The sequence below is a fragment of the Scyliorhinus canicula genome, chromosome 19 (genome assembly GCF_902713615.1).
Source record: "Scyliorhinus canicula chromosome 19, sScyCan1.1, whole genome shotgun sequence".
NCBI lineage: Eukaryota > Metazoa > Chordata > Chondrichthyes > Carcharhiniformes > Scyliorhinidae > Scyliorhinus > Scyliorhinus canicula.
Window position 1 is genome coordinate 65,927,194 of NC_052164.1, and position 16,521 is coordinate 65,943,714.

Here is a 16,521-nt window from a genome sequence, read left to right on the forward strand (position 1 = left end):
TACCAGCTTAGATGGATCCCTAGTTATTGGTCTGAAAAGGTAAATCTGATTACAAAATACCTATGATTGTAAAGAAAACTGAAATAGCAAAACTGTTTGAAATCTACAGGCAGTTGGTGGCCGGCAGATTATTAAAAACAGAAAAATAAAAAAAACAACAATTTCACTATGTCAAGATGATACAGAAATGCAGTGACCAGGCAGTTCCCTATTGCAAGACCGATAAAAATAGGCAGTTATCATATGACTCGCACACCTTACGAAAAACCAGAGTCAGGTAGACAATAGCAGAGAACTGGAAACGGCCACCTGAACTCTCAGCCAAAAACAGTGGAGAGGGAAACAGAAACAAGAGAAAGTAACTCTCAACGAATAATGGCCAACCGATCAATCTCGGCTCAGTTGAGTCAGAATGTTGTGTAAAGCTGACACTCCAGTGTCATCGTGAGGGGATCGTACACAATCAGAGGTGCCAGTATTTGAATGAGACATTAAACTGCCCGCATAGGTAGATGCAAAGATCCTATGCTACAATTTCAAAGAGATGGGGAGTTCTTCTGTATCCTGGATAACATTTATCCCTCAACCAACTTCATTAAAGAGCAGACTATCGACTTCCGGTACGGCCATAGTGTGAAAAAGAAAGGAACAGTTGGAGATAGCTAAAATTGTGCCTGCTACACAGGTGAAGATGGTGGAGGGTCAGGGATCAGCCCTGCCAAAACGTGAGGATCGTGGGACTGCCAGAAGGTAGCGAGGGAGCAGACGCCGGCACATATGTGGTTTGAATGTTCGAGAGGCTGCTGGGTATGGGGTTATTTAAACGACCCTTGACAGTGGACCGGGCGCACAGGGCGCAGATGAGGAAGCCGCAGGCAACGGAGCTGCAAGGACGGTGGTGGTGCGCCTGCACCGGTTCCTGGACAAGGAGCGGATTCTGAGGTGGGCCAGGCAGACAAGGCGATGTACCTGGGAGGGTGTAGAGCTGCATATGTACCAGGATCTGGGTGCAGAGTTCGCCAAGAGGCGAGCGGGCTTCAGCAAAGATAAGGCAGCCCTCTTGAAGAAGGGGGTGAAATGTGGCATGCTGTACACGGCTTGCCTGTGGGTGGCCTATAAGGGTCGGGAGCTGTACTTTGTGATGGCTGAGGCGATGGAATCTGTCAGGGACAATGAACTGGCAGGAGATGGAGGACACTTAACTTTGGAGGAGATTCTCTCTTTCTGTTCCTTTGGGTTTGTTTGGGTTATTTTAGTATTGTGTTTGGGGCCATTGCTCTGTGTTTGTTCTTGGTGGGGGATGGGGTTGCTCCTTTCTTTGCTTTGGGTGGGTATTTTTAAGTTTTCACCAGGATAGTGTTTGAGCGGGGAGGAGGGGAATCAGCAGAGGGTAGGATGCTAGGCACCATGGGCTGAGGCTAACAAGCTAGCTGGGTGGTCTCTTTCACAGAAGCACAGTGGTGGGCAAGCAGGTGGTTAGTGTGTTGATGGAGATTGGGGTTGTTATTTTGCAGTGGGGGTGGGGGGGCACAACCTGCTGACAGGGGAAGGGTCTCCTCTGTACCTTCTCCAAAGCACCCACATCCTTCCTTATAATGAGGCGACCAGAACTGGACACAATATTCCAAGTGTGGTCTAACTAGACTTTTATAAAGCTGCAGCAAAACCTCGCAGCTCTTAAACTCAATCCCCCTGTTAATGAAAGCCAACACACCATACGCCTTCTTAATAACCCTATCAACTTGGGTGGCAACTTTGAGGGATCTACATACGTGGCTCCAAGATCCCTCTGTCCCTCCACACTTCCAAGAATCCTGCCTTTAACCCTGTATTGAGCATTCAAATTCGACCTTCCAAAATGAATCACTTTACGTTTATCAAGGTTGAACTCCATCTGCTACTTCTCAGCCCAGCTCTGCATCCTGCCAATGTCCTGTTGTAACCTGCAACAACCCTCAACACTATCTACAACTCCCCCAACCTTTGTGTCATCGGCAAACTTACTAACCCACCCTTCCACTTCCTCATCCAAGTCATTTATAAAAACTACAAAGAGCAGAGGTCCCAGAACAGATCCTTGCGGGACACCACTGGTCACCGACCTCCAGGTGGAATACTTTCCATCCAATACCACTCGCTGTCTTCTTTCGGCCAGCCAATTCTATATCCAGACAGCCAAATTTCCCTGTATCCCATGCCCCCTAACTTTCTGAATGAGTCTACCATGGGGAACCTTATCAAATGCCTTTCTGAAATCCATATACACCACATCCACTGCCCGACCTTCATCAATGTGTCTCGTCACATCCTCAAAGAATTCAATGAGGCTGGTGTTAAAAGAGAAAACAAATGTGCACAAGTATTGGGTTGTGGAGGCGAAACCCACACAAACACGGGGAGAATGTGCAAACTCCACACGGACAGTGACCCAGAGCCGGGATCGAACCTGGGACCTCGGCACCGTGAGGCAACAAGGCCAACCCACTGCTTCACCGTGCTGCACCATCAGGAATCCTTCCTGTACACACCTGACAAAATCTGCTCTATCCAAACCATTTGCACTAAGGAAGTTAGTGATGCACTCCCTAATTAACAGTACCACTCGCCCTCCTCTTTTACCTCCCTCCCTATTCCTCCGAAAACATCTAAACCCCGAAACATCCAACAACCGTTCCTGCCCCTGTGAAATCCATGTCTCCGTCATGGCCACAACACCGTAGTTCCAAGTATTGATCCGTGCTCTAAGTTCATCTCCATTATTCCTGACACTCCTTGCATTGAAACTGACACACTTTAACCCATTCCACTGAGTGCAACTTTGCCCCATCAACTGTCTATCCTTACTCACAGACTTGCTGCATACTATTTCTGCCTGTTCAACAGCTACTATCAATACTGTTTGTGGGACCTTGAGGGCACAAATTTTCCTCAATTAAAGCAGTGGCTACACTTCAAAAGTATTTAATTGGTTGTAATATGCTTTGGGACATCTGGAGAGGCATTGCATTAAGGCAAGTTCTTTTCTTTAACAAGATAGGAGTTTCTGTTACATGGTAGATCTCATTGAGAGCTTTAGGTGGCATCATAAAATACGAGGAAAGCAAAGATTTCAGTCATGTGCAAGGGCCCTTCCTGTGAATTCCCTTGTTTTCTATTTCTTTTACTGCGTCATTATCATTTTTGGTCCATGGATCTTTAATGAAGACATACCCTTTAGGTCAAGCAGGGGGAAGTGAGGAATTCAGTTGCAAAATAGTACACTTTGCAATGAAGATAGTTTTTGAACAGAAGAATTCAGACTTTATGGCACCCAAGAGACTGGAGGATATTCAGTTTGACTGGTGATTATACTGCTACTGTATTAGACAGGAGCTGAGGAGTATAAAGTGGGAACAATTGTTCTTGGAGAAATGGTGGGGTTTTCAGAGAGCCCAGCAGAAAGCTCATGGATGTAGAGAGGGAGGCTATGTGTTGCTCTCTCTCTTTCAAATGTTTCCTGCCTGCTGTTTGTGTCTGCAGAGAAGTCTTGAGACACTGATGAATCTACCATTACAGACAGAAAGCAAAAATAGCCAACTGGAGGCCTAGACTGAAGAGAGATCTAACTGGGAGACGTCCATCTGAAACAGAAACCCTTAGCCTTTAAGTTCCCAATTATTTTTTTTACAATTAAGAGGCAATTTAGTGTGGCCAATCTACCTACCCTGCACATCTTTGGGTTGTTGGGGTGAGACCCATGCAGACATGGGGAGAATGTGCAAACTCCACACGGACAGTGACCCAGAGCCGGGATCAAACCCAGGTCCTCGGTGTCGTGAGGCAGCAGTGCTAACCACCGCGCTGTGCTGCCCGAAGCCTTTTAATTTTTGTTTTTTTTCCCACCCCTCTGTGTTTGCATATGCATTGCTGCCTATTGAACAACACACAACAATCAAACAGGAATACAAAGAGAAGAACAATAGAGCACAGGAACAGGCCCTTCGGTCCTCCAAGCGTGTACTGGTCATGACACCACCCTTGGCCAAAACCCTCAGCACTTCCTAGTGCCGCAAGCCTCTATGTCCATCCTATCCATGTATTTGTCGAGATGCCTTTTGAACACTGTTAATTTATCTGCTTCCACAACCTCCCCTGGCAACGCGTTCCAGGCACTCACCACCCTGTGTAAAAAAACCTGCCTCGCATATCTCCTCTAAACTTTGCCCCACGGACCTTACACCTATGCCCGCTAGTGACTGATCCCTCCACCCTGGGAAAGAGTGCCTACCCATCCACTCTATCCATGCCTCTCAATCTAGTAGACCTCTATCAGGTCGCCCCTCAACCTCCGTTGTTCTAATGAAAACAGTCAATAGTCTATTCAACCTCTCCACATAGCTAACACTCTCCAGACCAGGCAACATTCTGGTAAACTTCCTCTGCACCCTCTCCAAAGCCTCCACATCTTTCTTGTAGTGTGGAGACCAGAATGGTGAGCAATATTCCAAATGAGACTGTACCAACGTTCTAAACAATTGTAGCATGACTTGCCAGTTTTTATACTCAATGCCCCGTCCAATGAAAGCAAGCATTCCATATGCTTTCTTGACTAACTTATCCATTTGTGTTGCCACTTTCAAAGATCTGTGGGCCTGCATGCCCACATCACGCCGACTTTCTATATTCATAAGAGTTTTGCCATTTATGGTATATTTTCCCTCTTTACGTTAGACCTAACAAAATGCATTACCTCTCATTTGTCCGGATTAAACTCCATTTGCCATTTCTCTGCCCAAATCTCCAACCTATCTACGCCCTGCCGTATCCTCCTACGATCTTCAACACTATCTGCCACTCCACCGACTTGTGTCATCCGTGAACTTACTAATCAGACCAGCTACATTTTCCTCCAAATCGTTTATGCATGCTACAAACAAAAGAGGCCCCAGCACCGATCCCTGTGGAACACCACTAGTCACAACCTTCCATTCAGAAAAACACCGTTCTACTGCTACCCTCTACCTTCTGTGACCGAGCCAGTTCTGTATTCATCTTGCCACCTCACCTCTGATCCCATGTGACTTCACCTTTTGTACCAGTCTGCCATGAGGCATCTTGTCAAAGATTTTACTGAAGTCCACGTAAACAACATCCACCACCCTCCCCTCATCAATCTTCTTTGTCACCTCCTCAAAAAATTTGATCAAGTTAGTGAGGCACGAATAAAAGCTTTAGGATTTACCTTAATCCCAATGGCGAAGGACTTTTCATGACCCCTTCAACCCTCCCAATTTCCCACTTAAGTATCTTCCGACTTTCTTTATACTCAAAAGGTTTTGACTGTTGCCACCCTTCTAGACCATACAAAACCCTCCTTTTTCTTTTTGAAGAGGTTCACAAAATCCCTCGTAACCCAAGGCTCCCTAAACTTCCCATACTTAGTTTTTGTTTTCTCAAGAATGTGACTTTCCATCATCCTAATCGACTGTCGCTTGAAAGACTCCCACATGTCCAATGTTGATTTACCCTCCAACAGCCGCACTCAATCCAAATTCTTCAATTCCTGTCTAATGTTAGCGTAATTTGCCCTTCCTCAGTTTAGCATCTTAACCCGACGATTACCTTCATCCCTATCCAAAATACCCTAAAACGTACACAGTAGAAGAGAGAAACAAAAAAGTAAAAGCACACATAGCACATTTAACAGAAAACCTGAACTAAACCCCCGAACAGCTGACGATGACTTGCTCTTTAAAAAAAGGAAATGAATGGTTGCCATCTTAGGTAGAACCCTTCCACTGACCTCCTGGTGTTTTGACCTTCTCCAAGTGTAGAAAAGACATGCGGCGGAATTCTCCGTTCCTGTGATTTCCACGCCACCTGGACCGAATTAGCGAACGTTGAGGGGCTAGCACCAGCACCACATGGAACACAATCGATCCCAATGAGAAATGGTATGGGCTTCACGAATGACACTCAGGAGGCTGACAAGCTGCAGCCACATATACACACTTCACTCCCCACACCACAAGACATAGGAGCAGAATTAGGCCACTCGGCCCATAGACTGATCCGCCATTCAATCGTGGCTGATATTTTTCTCAACCCCATTCTCCTGCCTTCTCCCATAACCCCAGATCCCCTTATTAATCAAGAACCTATCTATCTATGTCTTGCTTGGCCTCCACAGCCTTTTACTGCAAAGAGTTCCACAGATTCACCAGAGTCTGGCTGAAGAAATTCCTCCTCATCTGTTTTGAAGGATCGTGGCTTCCAGGTAGGCATTATCAGCCCCGACCACCGCAGATAAACCGTCGGTCAGGAGCCAACCCCTCATCTGGGGATGCGCCTCGATGAAGGTTTCGTGCACGCTGCCTGGGTATCGCGCACATGTGTATCTGATGGTCACACACCAGCTGCACGCTCATCAAATGAAACCCCTTTAGGTTTGCGTAGAGCGGCCTGTCATCTGCTGGTGCTCGTGGGGCTACATGCATCCCGTTGATCACTCCCTGGATCTGGGCGTTCCGTCGATGGTGGTGAACCCCGTTGTCCGGACATCCTGGTGGGCTCGGTCCACATTGAAGTGGATGTATTGCGCCGATGGAGCACATAGCCCTCCATGACGGCGTGGATGCACACCGAGCTCGGAGAGATTTCTTTTACTTCGTCGTTATCATTTTTGGTCCATTACATTTAATGAAGACATTACCTCTAAGTCGAACAGGTGAAGTGAGGAAGGAATAGATTTGGACAACAGTCCGAGTCATCTGGGTGTTTCTTCAATACTCGCTCATGAGACGGGACACAATCTAGGGATGGCACATGATGTACAAGGACGTGGATGTAATTGTTCAGGCCAGAAAACTGGCTGCATCATGCAAGAATCACAAGGGTAAGGAACACATTCAAACATTGTGCCTAATGTTAGTGAATTTCATTCCTGCTGCATAAAATATGTAGAGAGAACTGACAAAAGAAATTAGAGCAATAAGATTTACAAAACTAGATTAGCAGGTAACAGTAAAGCTACAATACAGGATTATTTGCATGGCAAACAATACAAGCTGGAAGCTATGACAGAGCTGGCATAGCTTCCATGTGGTGCTGGTGCATCACACTCAATTGAGAGCACAAGACGGCCATTAGATCGTGGGAGAAGCCAAAATTGGGAAACTCGCCGGGCTCCTTGGCTGGGGTGCCTCAGCGCCCGTATGTCAGTCATGCCACCCCCCGAATGGTGTGTGCCCATATCGGGGGCTACTGCTCGTCAATCCCACCAACCACCATTGACCGTGGCTGCCTCGGACCACGCGGCTGAAGGCTGTTGCTGGTGGGGAATTGGCAATCATGGTGGAGTGGGCACTTCACAGCTCCTGGGTGGGATCTTGTGGGTGGGCGCGCCATTTTGCATGTAGGGATTGTTGCCCTGCATCCCAGTCGGACCCTGAGGCCTGGACACTGAGCCTGAACACTGCAGGAATCAACACCACACACATAGGATACAGGGTCTGGTAACCAGGGACCACAGCTGCGGGGGAAGGGTATGCTGGATGGCGCCTTGAGGGAGTGCAGTGGATGTGAGGGAGGCAGGGGGTGAGCCATGGGGGACTGGAGGATCCCTGGGTCAAAGACACTGCTGGTTGTCGGTTTCTCATTCTTTCCAACTCCTGGCAGAGATTACACTAGATGGATGCTATCTTCAACCCCGCGGAAGCTGCCCTTGCAGTGCTGACACCATGGGAAGGAGGAGGAGGATACCTGCTCTCGGTGCCCGTCAAGGTCACTCCAGCCCTGAACTTTTACGCCACAGGGTCATTCCAGGGCTCGAGCAGGACTTGCGTGGCATTTTGTAAGCTAGGGCCATAAGTGTCCATGAAGTCAGGAATGCCCTATTTGCCCAGGCAGCTAACTATATATACTTTGACCTGGACCAGGCCCAACAAGATGCCTGGGCATCAGAATTCTCCACCAACAGAAGCATACCCCAGGTCTAGGGGGAACATACATGGAATGCATGTCGCCTTGTGTGCTCCGGGACATCAGGGTGTGCCCGACATGAACCTGAAGGGGTTCCATTCCCTGAACATCCAACTCATAGATGACCATCACATAAAGATGGTCGCTTGTGTGCACGCTTCACAAGGAGTGTGCATGACAACAACATCCTGGGGCAGTCGGACACCCCTGACCTCTTCGAGGTAGCACGGTAGCACAGTGGATAGCATTGTGGCTTCACAGCGCCAGGGTCCCAGGTTCGATTCCCCGCTGGGTCACTGTCTGTGCGGAGTCTGCACGTTCTCCCCGTGTCTGCGTGGGTTTTCTCCGGGTGCTCCGATTTCCTCTCAGTCCAAAGATGTGCAGGTTAGGTGGTTTGGCCATGCTAAATTGCCCTTAGTATCCAAAAATGTTTAAGAGGGTTATTGGGATAGGATGGAAGTGAGGGCTTAAGTGAGTCGGTGCAGACTCGTTGGGCCAAATGGCCTCCTACTGCGCTGTATGTTCTATGTAATCTATGGACCACCCCAGAATGGCCAATTGGCTCTCGAGGGGCGATAAGGTGTACCAGTTGAGAACCTGACTAATGACACGATTGCAGAGGCCGGTGACAGATGCGAAGACCCGATACAACGAGGCCAATGCGAGCACCCAGGTTGTCACTGGGCGGTGCATCTGACTACTCAAAATGCAAGTTCCGATGCCTCGACCGCTCTGATGGTGCAACCCTCCCAAAGGGTGGCCGGCTTTGTGGTGGTCTGTTGTGCCTTCCACAACTTGGCACAGCAGCGGGTTAACATGCTGGAGGGGGAGGAACACCTCCAAGGAGGATGAGGAGACATTAGACCAGGAAGGGCAGGAGGATGAACCTGGGGAGAATCCGCAGGACCAGCCGGAGGATGGAGTATAGGAGGTAGCTGCGAGGATCTGGCAAGCCTGGAGGGTCAACAAAGGCCTCATTCTCGCCCGCTTATCATTGAACGTGGCTTAATTCGTCATCTCACCCCCTGCCCCCCCACCTATCCCCCCCTTCCCCCACCCAACCCCCCGTGTCTGTGTGGGTTTCCTCCAGGTGCTCCGGTTTCCTCCTAAAGTCCAAAGATGTACAGGTTATGTACACTGTCCTTAAGTGTCCAAAAAGGTACGGTGGGGTTACTGGGTTACGGGGATAGGGTGGAGGTGTGGTCTTAAGTAGGGTGCTCTTTCCAGGGGACGACACAGTCGATGGGCCGAATGGCCTCCTTCTGCACTGTAAATTCCATGATTCTAAAATAGTACACTGTACTATAAAGACTTAGAGTTTGAGCAGAACTCAAGACTTTATGGCATTCTAGAGATTGGAGGGATTCGGTTAGATTGGTTGGCTAGTGGCCAATGGAATGGCCAGGCACCGTACTCTGCCCAGTAAGACAGCAACTGGGTCCTGCCAGATGGTTTTTCAAAGAACCCAGAAGAAAGCTCCTGGATGCAGGGAGGAGAGGGTGTGTGTTGCTCTCTCTTTCAAATGTTTCCTGCCTACTGTTTCAGAGTCTGCAGAGACCCTGATGAATCTAAAGCGAAAACCATTGAAGACTGAAAGCAAATACATTGAACTGGAGGCCTAGATAATTAACCAGTTGTATTTGTTTATTCAATTATAGTTATTAATAAAAGCTAATTGTGTTTAAATTTAGAAACCTGGTTACCATAGTTATTGGGCAGCCAAATTCTTAAGAATTAATTTCTACTGTGTTGCGACCCTGGATCAAGTGGGGTTGGAATTGACCATGCACTAGCCCAGGACGTTGTAACACATAGATAAATAAATTCTCTTATTTAAGGCCATTAATGACTTCCGGTGACGGCGGGTGGGAGGCAGCCACACATTAGAGAGCTCCCGCTCAATTACAGAATTTTCAGGGTTTTAACGCTCGGTCCCAGGGGCAACGGATGCTGAAAAAGTTGTACGAAGGCGCAGTGAGGAGAAATGTCCAAGTTTGGGAAAAAACGGCCCTGAAAAAGTGGGTCCATGAAAGTACGTCGATGAGTGGAAAGGTCAGCGCAGGAACTGTAAGGAAAGCGGAGGCTGCGGCACCAGGGGAGGCCGCATTGCTCACGGCAGAAGAAATGACCAAGGTGATGGCCATGGAACTTGGAAAAACAGTTCACAAAGCGCATCGAAGCGATGAAGAAAGAAATGGGGGCTGTATTGAAAGTGCTGGTGGAGGGGGCGATTGCCCCGGTGAGGGCGGTGGTATTGAGCGTAGCGGTGGAGTTGCGGGAGCAAGGTGAGACACTGAAGGAAGTGGAAGAGGCATTACCGCAGCACAGTGATCAACTCACCTCGATGGAGAAGGACTGTGGAGGGCAACAGAGAGCAACAACGGTCTGCGAGTCAAAATGGAAGGCCTGGAAAACAGATCCAGACGGCAGAATCTGAGAATCGTAGTTCTGCACGAAGAGGTGGAAGGCCCGAGGCCGGAGTATTTTGCCACGATGTTGGCGAAGCTATTGGGGGAAGGGGACAGTCCCTCCTGCTACGAACTGGATTGGGCTCGTAGGTCGTGGAGTCCTATACCAAAGGCGAGTGAGCTGCCAAGTGTAGTGACTATTTGTTTCCGTAGGTACAGCGTGAAGGAGAAGGTCCTGTGCTGGGCAAAGAAGAAGCGGGTGGTTCAGTGGGCTGGAGCAGGTATACACATATACCAGGACTTTACGGTGGAGTTGGTGAGGAGGCGAGCGGACTTCAGCCGGGTGAAGAATGCACTGTACAACAGTACGGTGCAGTGCGGCATAGTGTATCCAGCTAAGTTGAGGGTGACCTACAAATCCAAGGACTTTTATTTTGGAACGACGGAAGCGCCGGAGAGATTTGCGAAGGCAGAAGGACTGTGGCAGAATTGAAAAATGGGACTGATAGCTGGTCCCGTACCGATGTAGCCTCATGTAACTTTATTTTTTCACGGCGTGTTGGTGTATGTACTAAATGAGTCGACGCCATATATTTGGACAAAGGAAGAGATGATACTTTCATTTGCAATGATGGTTCTTTGGGGCTTGGGTGCATATGCTGGGATTGTGTGTTAAAGGGGATTTCTTTGTTTCGCTGGGACTGAGCAAGGGGGAAGGAGACCCGGGCGGGGGCCTCCACGCTGGCTGGTTTAAGCTGGCCAGTGAACGGGCGTGAAGTGGGGGGAGGGGCTGCGGCCATTGGATCCTGGTAGAACAGGTTTCGATGAGTCTAGCCGGGGTCAAAAGTTGGGGGAAGGAACAGAGGCTGGGGGAGGAGTTTACAAGAGTAAATGGAGGGGAGGAATCTGTGGGTGGGGGGAGGCGGTCTCCAATTCATCGGTGTCATTCACAGTACACTTTCGGGGATTGGATGGCGTTGAATATTAGGAGGGGGTTGGACTATACATGTCAATGGTGACCGTAGGTGATTCCTGATTCCTTTTTTTTAAAGAACAGTACAGCACAGAACAGGCCCTTCGGCCCTCGATGTTGTGCCGAGCAATGATCACCCTACTCAAACCCACGTATCCACCCCATACCCGTAACCCAACAACACCCCCCTTAACCTTACTTATTAGGACACTATGGGCAATTTAGCATGGCAAATCCACCTAACCCGCACATCTTTGGACTGTGGGAGGAAACCGGAGCACCCGGAGGAAACCCACGCACACACGGGGAGGACGTTTTATTTGATGCTTATATTATCTTGCAATCCGTTGTTTGGGGGTTGGTGGGAGGGTGGGATTGTGTTTGTTAATAAGGGGATTGACATTGTATTCTTCTTGGAAGGTTTTGTTTTATTTGATGCTTATATTGTCTTGCAATCCGTTGTTTGGGGGTTGGTGGGAGGGTGGGATTGTGTTTGTTAATAAGGGGATTGACATTGTATCCGTTGCCGTTTACTGTTTGCTGGTGGGGTGTACATTTTTGGGAAAAATGTGAAAATGGAGAATAAAAATATTTTTTAAAGAAATAAAATTTAAGGCCATTAACTTTAAGAAACATAGCTTTGGTTTTAAGGGTCAATTAAAGGGAAAAGATTTTATACTGGTACCAACCTCTCTTTATGTCCTGAGTGTTCTAACATGCTGCATGTTGCCATGACCTTGTTTGCACACACAACTCCCGTCGCAAGTCAAGTTTCTAGTTTCAGTATGTGCTCAATAGGAAAAAAAATCGAGAAAGAAACTCTCACCAGATGGCTAATGACAGTAGCTTTGGCGCAAGTCAGGCTGCAGTTTGCATATGGTCACTCGAGGTTAGAGGGAAACAGTGAAAATAACTTGAAGGTGGGAAAAAGAAAGATGGATAACACAAAAATACCAGTAGTACAGAAATAAAGAACTTCTCACAGAGCACGAGCTTTGGTAATTTGGAAGTCAATATTCAGAGAGACAGTGGTTATGCGGCTATTAACCAAATTGCACTTTGCTTAGGTTGAATAAACAAACATTTTATTTCCCTTTGATAAAGAAAAAAAATTACACATGCCCAAATCAAAGCACAGCTGGCAAATTCTAATCACAAATTATCAAAAAAAATCCCAAGGCAGCTTCCAGTTTTAACAGGTTGTGAAACAAGTCAGATTCGCCAACTTGCAAGTAGTAATGTGCTTTTCCATCCATAAAACAGTTAGTTCAGGTTGATCAACTAGGAGTATGGAACATTTTATTCATGCAACAAACGAATGCCCTAATGCATTTTCCAGCCAGACACATTTTTGAAGTATACTTGCAGTAATCACAGGATCAACAGATGGGCTACCATACATTCTGGCGTCAGAGTTGTTTTCTCTGAAGGCATTTGGACGCAAAAATTTTCACCGGACTTTTAGCCCAGGCCAAATTTAAAATGGAATGCTTGATACAGCAGTGCAGAGAGAGTTTTTACTGTGTTTAACTGTCAATAACTGGCAGTGTCTGCCGTTATTATTGGATGTACAGTTTGCAACAAAAAACACTTGTATTTAGTTCACTTTAGAAGAAATGGTGAACACTGTTGATAGTGCACTTGCCCTGTATATAGACCATCCTCTGTTTGGAGTCATTATCCTGCAGGGTGACTTGCATGGAGGGGGTTTATGATGCGGAGCAATGGCAATAGCTAGGCTTCAATTCTCATACCGGCTGGAGTTATCCTTGCCCCTCGACAGAGGAGCGGTGACCCTCAGGTTAAATCACCACCAGTCAGCTCTCTCTCAGAGGGGGACAGCAGCCTGCAGTCCTCAGGGACTATGGCGACATTCAGTTTGAGCTAGCTGGCACTGTTGCTCGAAGATGCCTGCAGTCCTAAGCAGTGGACAGGACTGTTGTTGTTCAAGCAGGAAGGTTATATTCAGCTTCGCTTGCTGACTAGCAACGTATGATCGGGCACTGCGGCAGTGCCAATCACCTATGTGCCAATTGACCAGCAAGTTTCCTCTATTAGAACAGGGACGACACTTCAAAAAATGACTTAATTGGCTCTGAAACACATAGTGAGAGTAGATAGGTTCTGAATAGAGTAGATGGTGCTAAACTCTTGCCAAAGGCTGAAGAATCGAGAACGAGGGGGTGCTGGGTTAAGGTAATTGGCAAAAGAGGCAATGGAGACATGAGGAGAATCTTTTTCACACTTAATCAAGTGGTTAAGATCTTGGAAATCATTGCTGGAGTGTGGTGAAGGCAGATTCAAAAGAGGGAATTGGTTTGTTATCTGAAAAGTAAGAATGTGCTAGGTTACTCAAAGAATTAAAGTGTATTGCTCATTCAGAGGGTCAGCGCAGACATGACAGATTGAATGGCCACCTTTTGCACTGTAAAAATTCTGTTATTTGAATCCTTTATCATTATGAAACCAGGAATTTCTGTGTACAGTATTTCATTAGCACATTAGATCAGAGTTGACCATCTCTTTACTGGTCACAATTAGAGAAATTTGGAGTGATGACCAATACAAATAATCTTGCAGGAGCACCAAAAGACCATTTAGATCAGGTTACAGGCAGAATTCTATATCTTTCTGTAGGAGGAACAGGAGAACCTTTGAAACCAGGAACATGCACGATACTGAACACAGCCCAAAATAAAATGTTTATATGCTTGATTCAAATGTGGAAGCCAATTTTGAGGGGGGAAAGCAAAGCTGTGTATAACAATCATCATCGGCAAACAGTGGTGTAGTGGGTCATCCCACTGGACTAGCAATACCAGGACCCAGGCTAATGGTTTGAAAGCATGGGTTCAAATCCCACCGCGGCATAGAATTAAAATTTAACAATTCTGGAATTGAAAGATCATATAAACCAATCTGGTTGCCCTTTAGGCAAGGAAATCTGCCATCCTTACCTGGACTGGCCTATGCGTGACAGCAATGTGGTTGACTCTTAACTGCCCTCTGAAATAGCCCAGCAAACCATTCAGCTCAAGGGCAATTAGGGGTGGTTAACAAATGCTGGCATTGTCAGCTACACCCATGTCCCATGAAACAATAAATTTCTAAAAAATTATGCTGTGCTGCTCTGGGATAAGTGCAAAGTTATAATCTCAAAAACGTTGATGAGAATGGAACTAGGAAATATAAATAGGGAAAATTAATTGGCAAAGTAATAGGTCCGCAATAGTAAACATTTAAAACAATCAAGTATGTCCGAGACTCATGTCTGCGTGGGTTTCACCCCCACAATACAAAGATATCCTGGTTAGGTGGATTGGCCACGCTAAATTGCCCCTTAATTGGAAAATAAAAATAATTGGGTACTCTAAATTTATATTAAAAACATTTTTAAAAGTATGTCCGAGACAAATACCAAGAACAACAAATTAGACTAAAATTACAAAGTAGATAAAGACAGGAGAGTAAAACTGAAACTAAACTAAAAGGCATGCAGTCTAGACATGGACAAAGGAGAGGATGATAAAAGGGGAGGATAGGAATTAAGTGAATAAAATTAGAAAAACAGAATTATGAAATTAGATTAAGGAATATAAAAACAGTAGAGCATCCAAGACATAAACAATCAGAGCAAAATTCTTGGGTCCCCAACAGGACGAATACAGGGCTCCTTCGTATAATGGGTACACAAGATCAACTCACACGCAACGCGAATAATTACTTTCCCTTGGTATTTACCAGGCAAAGTGCATGGTACATTACATCAGAAGAAAAGACATTTAAGATAGAGGTGGAGGAGATCATTGACAATTTATCTTCTGAAATTAATTTAGGGTAAATTTGTATAAAACCTTAGCGAGACCACATTGCAGCACTGTGAATAGATCTGATCTCTGTACTATGAGAAAAACATTGGAGCACTGGAAAAGTGCTCAATTAGACCACTAGAACAGGATCTTCCAAAGTGCCGGGTGTTGGGAGGTCGCGGAGCGATTGGATATGGCATTTCTGATGGCAGGAGTAGCACCCAATGACTTTACTGGCATTTAAATTGAGAATGGCAGCTGCTACCAGCTTTTAAATGAGGCTGAGCATCTTCCAATCACAAGCGGCAGCAGTGAGCTGGTCACATGCCCTGCATGTACACTTGACGTCAAGCACCCTTTATGTACGTACATGAGAGAAGTTGGATTTTCCGTTCTCACTGAAGGCGCACAAAGGAACTGGCTGAACTCTGCACTTGATGTGAGCATTGTTCCTCCTGTGAACCTGACTGGAGGAAGATCGTGAGGACATGGCAGGCTTCCCTTTCACATTAAAGGTAAGCAAACGTGGCATGTGTCGCAAAGGGCAGCCATCGTGGGTCACGAAAGTCAGATGGCTAGCAAAAGTAGGTCCCGGGAAAAAAAAATTGAAAAGTACTGCACCAGAACAACCTCAGAACGGAGGTTATACCTATCGGGAAAGGACTGGACAGGCTGGGTCTCTTGAGAAAAAGACAAGGGGAAATCTGACAGAAATGTTAAGATTATGTAAGATTTTAATAGAGATAGAGAAGCTGTTCCAATTCGCAGGTGAGACCAAAGCAGAAGGCCATAAATGTAAGGCAGCTGCACAGGGTCAACTCTATCTCCACATGCATGAGGCTCAACCTATTGCAGCTATAAGAGGTACATAGCACCCACTTGACCAGAACCCGAATGAGGAGGTTCTTACCGGAGGTGGAGGATAGATGCAAACGGCGCCAAGGAGGCCTGGCCAACCACACCCGGCCAACCACACCCGGCAAGGTGAGGTAGCAAAACCCAGCAAGAAAAAATGTGCAGCAGCAGTGAAAAAGGGGGAAAGAGGGGGCTCAAGGAGAGAGGAGCTGGAGGGGGTGGGGATAGGGAGAATTGTAGGCTGAACTATTTATTGTATAGTACTATTCTGTACAATAAATGAAAACGAACAGCTATGTATATAATTTTGAAAATGCCAATAAAAATATTTATTTTTAAATAAATAAATGTAAGGCAGCCACTAATGAATCCAACAGAGAATCCAGGAGAAACTTATTTACCCAGAGTAACGAGACTATGGAACTTTCTACCACAGGGAGTAGTTGAAGCAAGTAGCATAGATGAATTCAAGGGAGAAAGGTACAGAAGGATATATTGCTGGAGTTAGATTAAGAGG

General features: G+C 46.5%; 1 protein-coding gene across 3 annotated transcripts in view; it reads right to left on the reverse strand.

Moving 5' to 3' along the window:
- The window catches only part of fam118b (family with sequence similarity 118 member B), a 48,249-nt gene that overhangs the window by 19,281 nt on the left and 12,447 nt on the right, over positions 1-16,521 (reverse strand). The window lies entirely within an intron of this gene.